Genomic DNA, 12,043 nt, shown 5'->3' on the forward strand with positions numbered 1-12,043 from the left:
TATATTCTGTATTCATTTGTCTCCTCTTAGTTACACTTTAAATCTGGTCTTATTTCAAAATGCAAAGTATTCAGATCCTTTACTTAAATAAAAGTACCAATACAGCAATGTAAAAATACTCATTACGAGTACAAGTCCTGATTGAAAAATCCTACTTAAGTAAAAGTACATAAGTATTATGAGCTTGATGTAGTTAAAGTATTGCAGTAAAAGTAGTGGTTTGGTCCCTCTGACTGATATATTATTATATATGACATCATTAGATTATTAATAGTGAAGCATCAGTGTTAGAGCAGCATGTTACTGTTGTAGCTGCTGGAGATGGAGCTAGTTTACACTACTTTATATACAGTTAGCTAGTTTAGTCCAGTGATTCCCAACCTAGGGGTCGGGGCCCCTCCAAAGGGTCAGCAGATAAATCTGAGGGGTCGTGAGATGATTAATGGGAGAGGAAAGAAGAAAAAACAAAGTTCTGATACACAAATCTGTTTTCAGTTTCTGGACTTTTTCTCTAATCTTTGATATAAATATTGAATATTGAATATTGAAATATTGGATCATTTGAACATTTATTGAAATGAAAGCATGTGAGAAGTTTAGAGGGAAAAATCACTTGTACTTATGTACAGTACTTGAGTAAATGTATTTAGTTACTTTTCACCACTGGATATATGTGAATATATGTAAGTTAGCTTCTTCATCCCTGCAGACACTTTGCAGCTGTCAAAGTGATGATGAAGGATGAGGACATACTGTATCTGTAATATGCTGGGCTGGATTACCAACTGGGCTAAGCAGGCAACTCTCCCAGGGCCCCAGACCCTAGGGGGCCCCAAACACTCAGGATTAGCTATGTGCCAATTACTTTGTTGCAATTTGAATAACTGCTAATTTGTTTGGTTATGCACCACTAAAGCTCAAATGGTGCAAACCATGTGGGGCTGTTTTAGGCATCTCAATAAGGGTCTGCAGCTCATTTCTGCTCCTGGGCCCACATACAGGTTAATCCAGCCCTGATAATATGTGATTAGAAGTGTTAAAATAACAAAACATTAAATTACCATCGAACCATTGTGTACTTGAATATACCTATGTGTATGTATTGGTGACACTGTCAACCAGCTGCAAAAATCTGACCATATACAGAATTTAATTTGATCCCTTTTGTTTTTTTATTCCAGGCCGCTCATTCCGTCAGTGCATGAACATGGCGGCGTGTCGGGGTTACATCACAACACCTGGTGTGTTCGCCTCATGCTGCAGCACTGACCTCTGCAACTGAGACAGTATAATGTCTGATTTCATACTGTATACTGTTATTACATTGCTGCCACACAACTTTAAGATTGTTGATTCGTATATAAATATAATTCATATATTTGATACCATGCAGAGAAATAATTTTGTACACAGCTATAATCTTTTTGTGTCAGGTCAAATTTAAATTAGTGATAATCATTACTACTTACTGACACAGGATGGCAGTAGAGCACTTTGAAAAACAAGGAGCATCTAGTGTGGCCACTGCTGCATCTGTATGTTAAAAGCACTATTAAAGAAAAATAATGAACCTATGTGACATTTTGATATCTGTTTTCTGATGTCTGTCTTCATATGATGAATTTGAACGACAAGTGGCAAACCTTATCATTTCACCTGGGGTTTAATAATAGATCATCTACTGAGCTGAACATATGCAAATGCAATACATTTTTTATTCAAGCAAAGATCAGCGGGAATAGAGATAGATGTGTTCTCCTTTGTGTGGGCTGCAGCTCTCTGCTTGCATGTCCTATGAGCTGATGGCTCGGCTTGTCACTTGTAGGAGTAATTAAGGATCCAAAGGCTATAGTACATTAATCAGCAGATATGGTGCCGGCCTCAGTTAATGTGTGAATAACTTTCTACTGCAAGCAAACAAATAAAGTCATATTATGTATTTAGGTAGTGTTATGTTTGATCAACACATGAAAATAAATGGAAACAAAAATGTTGAATTGGATATATGAGTTCTTAGACTACAGGATAATTATATAGGATGGTAATAAACCAAACACTCCAAGTGAAAATGCTGATAGCACTTATATTGAACAAATCTCCCTCCTGAGACAATAAAGACTATCTTGTAGGGGGTCAAAGTCCATGGGAGACACCCATCTGGAGAATACACCGCTATATACCAAATAGATCCTCACCTTTCTTTGACCTCAAAAACCTTGCAATCTCCAAGTCTACAAGCAATGAATCTTGCTCCCAAGTAAGCGTAGCTGGAGGAAGAGATTGAAAGACCGATTGGTGCGGTGTCAGCACTCATGCAGGTGTTGTACCAGATTGTGGCGGCAACCCTGTCCTCTAAAAATTATGTTTATAAGTGGTTTTTCCAAATATGTTTTGGAGGAAACATGAGTGCTGCTCAGAATATGTTCACTGGCAATGTTGTTATCGTCCACAAAGAACTACATTCTGTCTCAGGAAGGATGTTAGGGCAAATTACAGGACTGCACCACCACCATCGAGACTAAGACCATCTTTCACTGACCTGAAATTCCCAGTGAAATTGCAGTCTTCTTCCTCTTAAAGGACAGGTTCACAATTTTTCAAGTCTGTCTTCAAACAACAGTCAGGTGTCCATATGAACAGTGAAAGAGGTTTTCCTCACTGTAATCATTCCTCCTGTTCATACTGGCTAAAAAACATCCCCTATAAATGTGCTTTCAATGTGAGTGACAGCTCATGTTAGCTTCATATATATGTATATGTACATAGATAGATAGATAGATAGATAGATAGATAGATAGATAGATAACTGAACAGTCAACTCAAAGGCACAGAATGAGAACTTTTCTTATTCCTCTGTGTGCTTTTATTTGCAGAAGTATAAACATGAAAATGTTAAATAATGCTTTATTTGTCAAAAGTAAATATTGTGGGAAAACAAATGAAATATGTTGTCAGTGATAAATACAATCTGTGCAGCATTATGTTTCTCTCAATATGTTTATCCTGTTACAAGTACAAGTTTAGAAATATCATATTTAAAAGACAGGCTCGGTTGTGGTGATGAGGGAGCTGAGAGTGGTTCTCTCAGGGTTGATAGTTATGGTTATGAGCTCAAGGTTATGAGCTTTGAGTAGTCACAATAAAACTGCAAGTACAAATGGCTCAAAATGAAGACTCCTTCTCTGCGGCTGTTTTCACAAAGGTACTTTGACTATGGCTCAGATCTAATAGTCAGACTTCAGATAGACGTCTTGCACATAGTTGTGTATTTCTTGAGTGTCTTATTTGCTGTAAATTCTTTTTCAAACTAAAACACATAGCTGACCGAACAACAGCTCCCTTCACTCCAGCAAAAAATGTTTGCCCTTTGACTGAATTTAACAGTTGCAAGGACTGCGAAAATTCATCAGTGTAACAAAACAAAAAATTTCCATCAGCATAAAATCTCAACCCAGAGCAGTCAACTCAGAGCTGAGCTGCTGTGCCTTCTTAATGTAGCAGGGCTCAGAACTTCTGTTAGCTCATCAGCCAGACTCAAAATAGTTTCCTTCAGCAAACAAAAATGACTGACTGTCTCCTCATTGCTGTATATTTCCAACAGGTTGTTGTGCTTTCTAAAAACTCTCTCCTCTCCCATGTCTCATTCCACAACATTTGCACCCTCTACAGTTTGGGTTGAGACATCACCATTCCACAGAGTCAGCTGCTGGTTCACTATTTGAAAACATGAAACAGTCACTTGATAAAGGCAAAGTAGTAGGCGCAGTGTTCCTGGATTTAAAAAAAGACATTTTATACTGTAAATCACAGCATATTAATTTCAAACTCTCAATGTTCAATTTGTCAAAATGGTCACTGTCAAGGTTTGACTCATATATAAAGGTTCATGAACAGTGTGTTGTTATTAATGAAATCAAGTCAGTTTTTTGCAAAACAGAAACAGGAATCCCCCAAGGAACTGTTTTGGATCCCTTCCTTTTCAGTTTGTATATCAACAACTTGCCAAAAATATTCCTTGGTATGTGTGTTCAGATGTACCCTGATGATACAGTCATCCATGTGTCTGGCAAAACCTGTGATGCTGTTGCAGCTGAGCTAACATAAAACTTAACCCCTATTTGTCCATCTGTTTTTCCATTAAAAAAATCCTGCAACAGAATCCTTGAATATTAGAATTAAAGGTGAGCTCGTTGAAGAGAGGTGAAACATTTAAGGATAAATTTAGATTCTCAGTTAAATTTTAAAAGTCATGCTAAAAAGATTTGCAAAACTATTTAGGCTAACCTTAGCTGTTTCAAGATGATAAGAAATTGCTTGACATTTCATTATACATTCAATGATATTCTTACATCTATCCTATGGTTTAACTACCTGGTCTCAGGCCAACTAGTCAGTCGTTAAATCCATAGTGTCTTTACAATCGGGCCTTGAAAATCTTGAAAATAAGGTACCATCATTGCCACATTTTAAGTAAATACGAGATTTTTAAGTTTTTCAAACTTTATTGATTTTCATACTGTAACGCTTGTGTTTAAATGTTTAAATGGACTTGCTCCTTAAGAGCTGCAGCAGATCCACCAGAGCAGCTTCAAGTGGCAACTGTAAAGTTTCATTCTGCAAAACATCTTTTTTCGAGTAGTGAGTCCTGGATCTCGCTACTTGATCACTAGAAATTTTCTGCTTACTAAATCACTTTTAAGAGAGCTACCAAATCCTGGTTAATTCAACAACAAACCTGTACTCATGTCTAGCTTTCTGCAGATATGTTACTACTAAATGTGTATGTCATTGTATCTTTTTTAATCTCTTATTTTCACAAAATCCCTTCTAGGGACGGGTGTTGCAAATTAGCATCCACTATAAACACTGTGATACTTGCATCAGACATGTTAGAAAACCACAAATTATGAGCCATGTTTTTCTCTTTTCCGTCTGTGCCACTGGTCAACAAGTGTCACTGATGGTCACCATGGAAACATGGGTCTTAATTCTGAGTTAGTATTAGGGAAGGATGGCTAACTTTTTAGGCTTAAAATAAGTCACTTTTTTGTGAAACTGTCTAACTTGCATTAAACTAACCTAAGATTAAGACTGGCTTAACACTACAGACCACTTAAATATCTTTGTGAAACCGGCCACTGGACAACTGCAGCTATTCAGGGCATGTTTAATGGGGAGAAGACCTCAGGGCAGAGCTGGAGGGAGTACAAATCGCATCTGGCCTGGGAGTGCCTCAGGATTCACCAGGAGTAGCTGGAGGATGTGACTGAGGGGGATGCACATCTGGGCTATGCTGCTTGGTTGGCTGCCACTGTGACCAGAGCCAAAAAGCTGGAGGTATGAATGGACAACATAGCATACCAAATTTCCTAAAAATGAGCAATTATAAGGTTATTTTCTTTCATATTATTACAGGCCATTAATATGTGATTGATAACATCAATATATATTTTTTAATTTTAATAGATGATAAATTAACCATACTAAGGTAAACAATAATTTATAAGCTCTTTTCAAGTATGCCATATTGGAAGCAAAAGTATTGTGCACTATAGGTTTTTATAGTGGGACATTTTCTTTTGGATCTCCTGCAGAAGATGTTCAAATAGTGCTTGCATCCCCTTTTGCATCCCTGCTGTACAATGATGTGTTTTATGTTCAATGTGTAACACAGTGTGTTTGGAATAAACAGAAGAAGAAGAAGAAGGTAGTCAGTAGCATAAAACGTGATAGTCACCATAGTTGAAGTGTCATAAAAAGCCATTTATAGAAACTATAGAGAATCTTAAGAAACACAACAAAGACCACAGTACTGCACACACTGTTGTACTGTCTCTTGCCCAACAATGTTCCTGTCAGTGCACTGTAAACTATCTTATAAAGGAAAGATACAAAAAAAGGATGAAAGGATGAAACACACTGTATTCAATTTAACAGTATTGTAATGTAAGTATGTTTACTCAAGTATTTAAATTTGAGGTACTATTTTATGGGCTTTTTCATTTCAATGATTCATGCTATTTTATACTTCTACTCCACCACAATTCAGAGGAAAATAAAGCACTTTTTACTCCACTACATTTATTTGTCAGCTATAGCTACTTAAGAAATTAAATTTTTCTGTATAAAAGCTACTGTATGATCAGTTCATGATTAGCTCAACAGTATATAAATACTCAAAATTTGCTCCACTGACAACTCAAGCTAAACTGCAGCAGTAAAATGCTTATCAATACACATAATTAAATGTAATCATAGAATACGTACTGGGGCACTGAGGACTTTTACATGTAATGGAGTATTTTTACAGTGAATACAACTATTTCCACAACAACTGAAATTTAAGGGGGACATTAACAGCTGTTTGAGCAAAACAACTTAATTTAAGGATAGAACCTTGGACAATTTATCTGTAATACCGTGTTAAATAATAACCCTAAGCCATGTCTTCATGTGGAAGCAGCTTAACAGGTAATCCTGTGATTGGACAGTATACAAACTTCCATTACAGTTGTTGTAATGGAAACCACAGGGAGATGACCAACCTCCTTCTTTTATGAGGTGTACCCCGTTAACTGGGGCTTCCCTTCAGTAACAAGTGCCTGGGAGCAGTGTGGAAATACCATTCAGCTGTCCATGTGGAGCCTGAAGGACCCCACACCAGTAACTGGGATTCCACCAGCACACATGCAGAGAGGAAGACATGCACACACACAAGCGCAAACAGATGCAATGGAAAACAGATGATGGGAAATCCACACTAAACAGTGATTCATGTGGGCTGGCTGATACCAATACAGATATTTCTTTGGATTGAAACAACTCCTGCCTGATATGTGTCATTGAAAGAAAATGTATAACAACCTGGATCTTATTTTAATAGCTGTGTCCATCATTTCTGTCAGTTAGGATAACACTGTACTCAGTCACTCAAGTTAATTGCTGAGATTGGGAGACAGTGACATCGCTACAATGAAGTCTGATGTTCAGACAAGTTGGAAACAAGCCAAGTGTATCCAGATTATAAACCACTTTATTTAGAGGTAAAACCGAATGTGAGCACACCTGAAATGTCGCAGATAATCTATTTATCATTTATCATTTTCTCCTGCTTTAAATATGTCACCATATTCCCAGTTTCCAGTCATTCACTTGATGAGTACAATGTTAATGTTAGTGACAGGAACCATTGCCAAGACTATTTGTAAGAGATATTTGTATGCTACTTTATACTTCCACTTCACTACATTTCAGAGGGAAATATTGCACATTCTTCTCCACTATATTTATTTAACAGCTTTAGTTACTTGAAATAATATATGATAAGCTTGTAAATTACACTGCATTATTAAAGATGAATCCAGTAGCTCGCAACCTTTTTGTCTTGTGTCCCCTTACGAAAAATAGTGTGTAGTTGTTGTGTCTTGTATAAAATCAGTGTGTAGTTGTGGCTCCTTGTCATTGTTCAGATGTCTATGAGTGTCTATGTCCACTAAAGAGACATTTCCTCTCTAAACGTCTAAACATGGTTTCATTTCAATAAATGTTCAAATGATCCAATATTTCATGAAAAATCAAAAATTAGAGAAAAAGAAAACAAAAACTGTAAACAGATTTGTGTATCAGAACAGAAGTTTTTGGCTGGAGTGGCCATGGAACAGCCCTATAACTGTGATTGTCCATGAGTGAGTGAGTGATGAAGTTACACCATTGGTTGGTTGGCCAAGTGTTAGAGTTCTCCCATTGGCTGTTGGTCTTTCAAAATGAATCGGCGTGAGATGATGGAAATGGAGGACAGCAGTATGACACAGAACGACTGTATTTTCTGCTCTGAGCTCTGATGCTCTCAGCTCCTGTGTTAAATGCAGTTAAATCAGCTGAACTCCTGTTTAAACAGACATATACCAGCATCTCTGCGTCTCCTCCTCTATCATCCAGTGTGATTGATTCTCCGGTTGACAACGCTGTCAGCAGCCTGCAGGAGAGATGCTCCACGGTGCGTTTGAATTTTATAACTGAACTAATACCAGGACACAAACTTTTTATTTCTCAGACGTTTTCATATCACAAACGATAAACAACAGCATTAAAACACGAGTCTTGTAGGTAAAACATGTGACTCAGCTGTTATGTCAGTTTAGTGCGCTCTGCAGGTGCGCTTGATTTGACTGTAACTGCAGCTGTCAGAACTTTCATTTACAATTTCCACCACAGCCTTCATGATCATCGACTGGGAAAGAGGCAGAAAAAAGGTGCATAGAGGCATGAAGGAGAGCGCACAGTTAAAGCACCCCAAATAACCATCACTCTGACAAAACTCTCAGAGTGACAAAACAATAGAGAGTGAAAAACAAAAGACATCGGCAGAGTGAGACAGATGAAACAGCAGGGAGAGTTAACAGCTAGGTCATTTTAATACTTATAATTACAATTAAAATATGTTCTCTTTCAAATCAAACATCTTAAGATATGAGTGGAAAGTTTAATTCTTGCAACTGCATTTATAACCTTTTTTTGTTTGACTCAAAGGTAAGCTTAACCATGTCATGTGATATGATACTTCAGTACACTTTAACAGCAACTATTACTGGGACAACTACAGAAAATTGGGTTTTGATCTAGTCTCGTTTCTTCTTTCATCTCCCATTAATCATCTCATGACCCCTCAGGTTTATCTGGTGACCCTTTGGAGGGGCCCGACTCCTAGGTTGGGAACCACTGGACTAAACTAGCTAACTGTATATAAAGTAGTGTAAACTAGCTCCACCTCCAGCAGCTACAACAGTAACATGCTTCTCTAACACTGATGCTTCACTATTAATAATCTAATGATGTCATATAGCTCATAATAATACTTATGTACTTTTACTTAAGTAGAATTCTAAATGCAGGATTTGCTACTATATTGCTACTTTTTCTTGATCTGAGTACTTCTTCCACCACTGCAAAACAGTACTTAGACCATCAGTGAGAATAATCTATCAGTAAGAGTTCCTAAAGGCTGAACTGCAGCTTTTACAGACTATTGAGTAAAATCCTCTCGCACCACAATGAAAGCTGATAATCAGACAGCTGATAAAGAAGGGCTTTCCTCCAAAATGACCATGGCTATCCTGTTGCTGTGCACTCTAACAATGGCAGACATGACATTTGGGCTCTTGGAATTAAAAAGGTCTTCATTCCACCTTGGGGGCTGATCTAGTGGAAGCAGTCTGGATCTGTAAACTACAAACACTTCAGCCAAAAGGTGTCAATGAAGACTTCTCTCTGAGACTGTGTGTTAGGCCAGATAAATAATTGTTTTCCTTATAATGTCACAGATAAGATGATCTTTTCATCGTTATCTTATTGGTTTTGGCCTCTGAAAGCCTTTGTAGTACACAAATATACTTTGTGTATTTTTTAGAAATCTTTTTGTGATTGGTGCTCTTTGACTACTGTGATTATCATGAGCGTTGATTAGTCTTTTACGACAATAAGATCTTTAGGCAATATTGGCCAGTTTTCACTGTTTTTAACCTGTACTAACAAGTAACTGTCTTCATAATTATCCCCATTTTCCAACACATGCTGTGGAAAGACTTTTTGAAGATACAACACACTTTCATACTTGTCCTGTAAGTTTCTCTGAGACAGTATTAATCCAAGGAGAAGAGAGTCTTGTTTTCTCTCGTAAAAGTGAAATACTTCTATTGAAGTAGAATGTAAATCTCACATTTATGTAGCTCATCAATCACAGACACTCTCCAGTCAGGCTCTTGAAAGTGTCAAAATTATTTTCTCCAGCATTTTTCAGACTGTCTCTCTCTGTTCCTTATCATCTGTGGTCCATTGCTGCATTAAAGACGCTGGGACACACTTGAAACTCGTTTCACTTGTGATGAACTGATTTTCTCTATGAAAACTTTACACAAGCCTTCAGAAAATCCTGCAGGTTTAACTGAGCTAACCAAACACTTCTAGTGCTGACTGACAACAGACACACTATAAACAGACGTTGAGACACTCGCTAGCCACAGGCCACTAGCTGCTAGACACTTGCAATATGAAAGGGGACATATTCTGCACATTTTTGGGTTTACATTTTTAATCTGGGGCTCTACTGGAATATCTTTGCATGATTAACAGTTCAAAAAACTCCTTTTTAGTTTCTGTTCTCTTTAAGGCCACCCTCTTGTGGAGCCACTTTGTTCTGAATGGTTAGCTTCTGGAAGTAGTGTGTCGGCCGACTTCTGCTGGCTGTAGGTCAACAAACCATGAAACAAATTAGTAGAAGGATTTCACTACTCCTCTCACTCTTTACTCAAAGTGTCAACTTCTCAAAAACATCCATACATGTTCAAGATGGAATCCGATCCGAAATATGAAAGTGGACAGTGCAAACAACACATGTAAGAACCTCAGCAACAACCTTAGAAACAAAGGCCTCAGAGCAGATGGCTGTTAATGAGCATGACATCAGCTTGCAGCAAGGAAGAAAAAAACCTTGCAAACAAAGTGTTCAGGGGATGTTGAAGGCCTGGCTTTTGACTTGCAGGCAGCATTTCTACATATGTTCAACTCAAGTTTTGGAACTTTGACTATATTTAACATCCAACATCATAACAGGAAATGAATAAAACAATACCACAAAAAACACAATACGTCCCTTTTAAGGTTACAAACAACTCGCAATGCAACGGTCTCTGTAGGAGCTGATAATACACCAGCACTCTCCATTCAAATAGAACATCTGGTCTAGTCCCCCGCCTTTTTCAAAAGTAATTTTTCATTAACAAAAGTCTTACATTTGGACCAATACGGTATTTTCAAATTCTACTTTGGATGATTTGTACAAGCCTAGTTGTTTTAGTAACATAGTGACCTCTGAATTTTCTGTTGTGTTGTACTTGGTCCATCTTTTAACATGAAATTAGTTTTTATTTTATAATATGCGCTTATTTGTTTCATCCTTGTATGCATCAGATGATATCATACACGCAGATCACATGGGTGCTCCGGTGATCAAGCACCCATCAAAAGGGTTGAGCACCCACGGGGAAGGCTAATCAAAAGATAAATGAATAAATAAATCAAAAACTGCATCTTTAAAAAAAACTGCTTCTATTTATTCTATTATTACTATTGGTGAGTGTTTTAACTACGAATCACATTATCCAATTTAAGTTGTTACAGCTGTGTGTGTGTGTGTACATTAAGGGGCGTAGTCACGTAGCCAGCTGCCAATGTAACGTTAGAGTCGGCTAAACCAACGTTCCATCATGTAGCTACCTACACAGCAAATGTGAAAAACAGGGGATGATCGGGTGGAAATGGACAAATTTGTAATAAAAAAAACCAAGAGATGCCGAGTGTAAAGACAGTAAAAATGATCCCTCAAGCAGCAGCACCAGCAGTGGCACCAGCGACATGGACAGCATAGGTCAGGGAAGAACCTACCAGGCCTGTGGATTGTTGATGATACAGCAAGAAACAAAGTTCTTTGTGAATTATGCTGTGGACTATATGCGTATATATGTATACATATGCATACACACACACACACTCACACACACACACAAATATATATATGTATATGTATATATATATATATATATATATATATATATATATATGGGCTCCACGATGACTCAAGGAAGACTTAACCACCTTGTGGTATTGTTCTGTCGCAAAAACATTGCAAGGAGCAGAAGCCTGGATGCCATAGCTGATGAGTTCATCAGGTACACTGCTGTGAGAAGAAACACGTTCCTTCTTTGGAAACAGCCTGTAGCCAATAGTGAGTGGCTCTGAGCCAATTCTTTTTCTTTCTTTCTTTTGCAGTACGCTACTGTGTAGGCAAGGCATGTTTTGTGAATGGATGTGAGTAAGTAATGTATTGGTAGTTAAATTGCTTGTGTAGCTATTGCTCTTGGTTGTACTGAAAGATTACACACACAGCTTAGTGTTATGTTGTGAATGTGGCCAATGTGTATGTAAATACTGCATGATGAATACCAAGTTATGGTATTCATTTGTGTATTTTTTGCTTAGGTATTGCTAT

Source organism: Thunnus thynnus, chromosome 24, assembly GCF_963924715.1.
Source record: "Thunnus thynnus chromosome 24, fThuThy2.1, whole genome shotgun sequence".
Classification (NCBI taxonomy): Eukaryota; Metazoa; Chordata; class Actinopteri; order Scombriformes; family Scombridae; genus Thunnus; species Thunnus thynnus.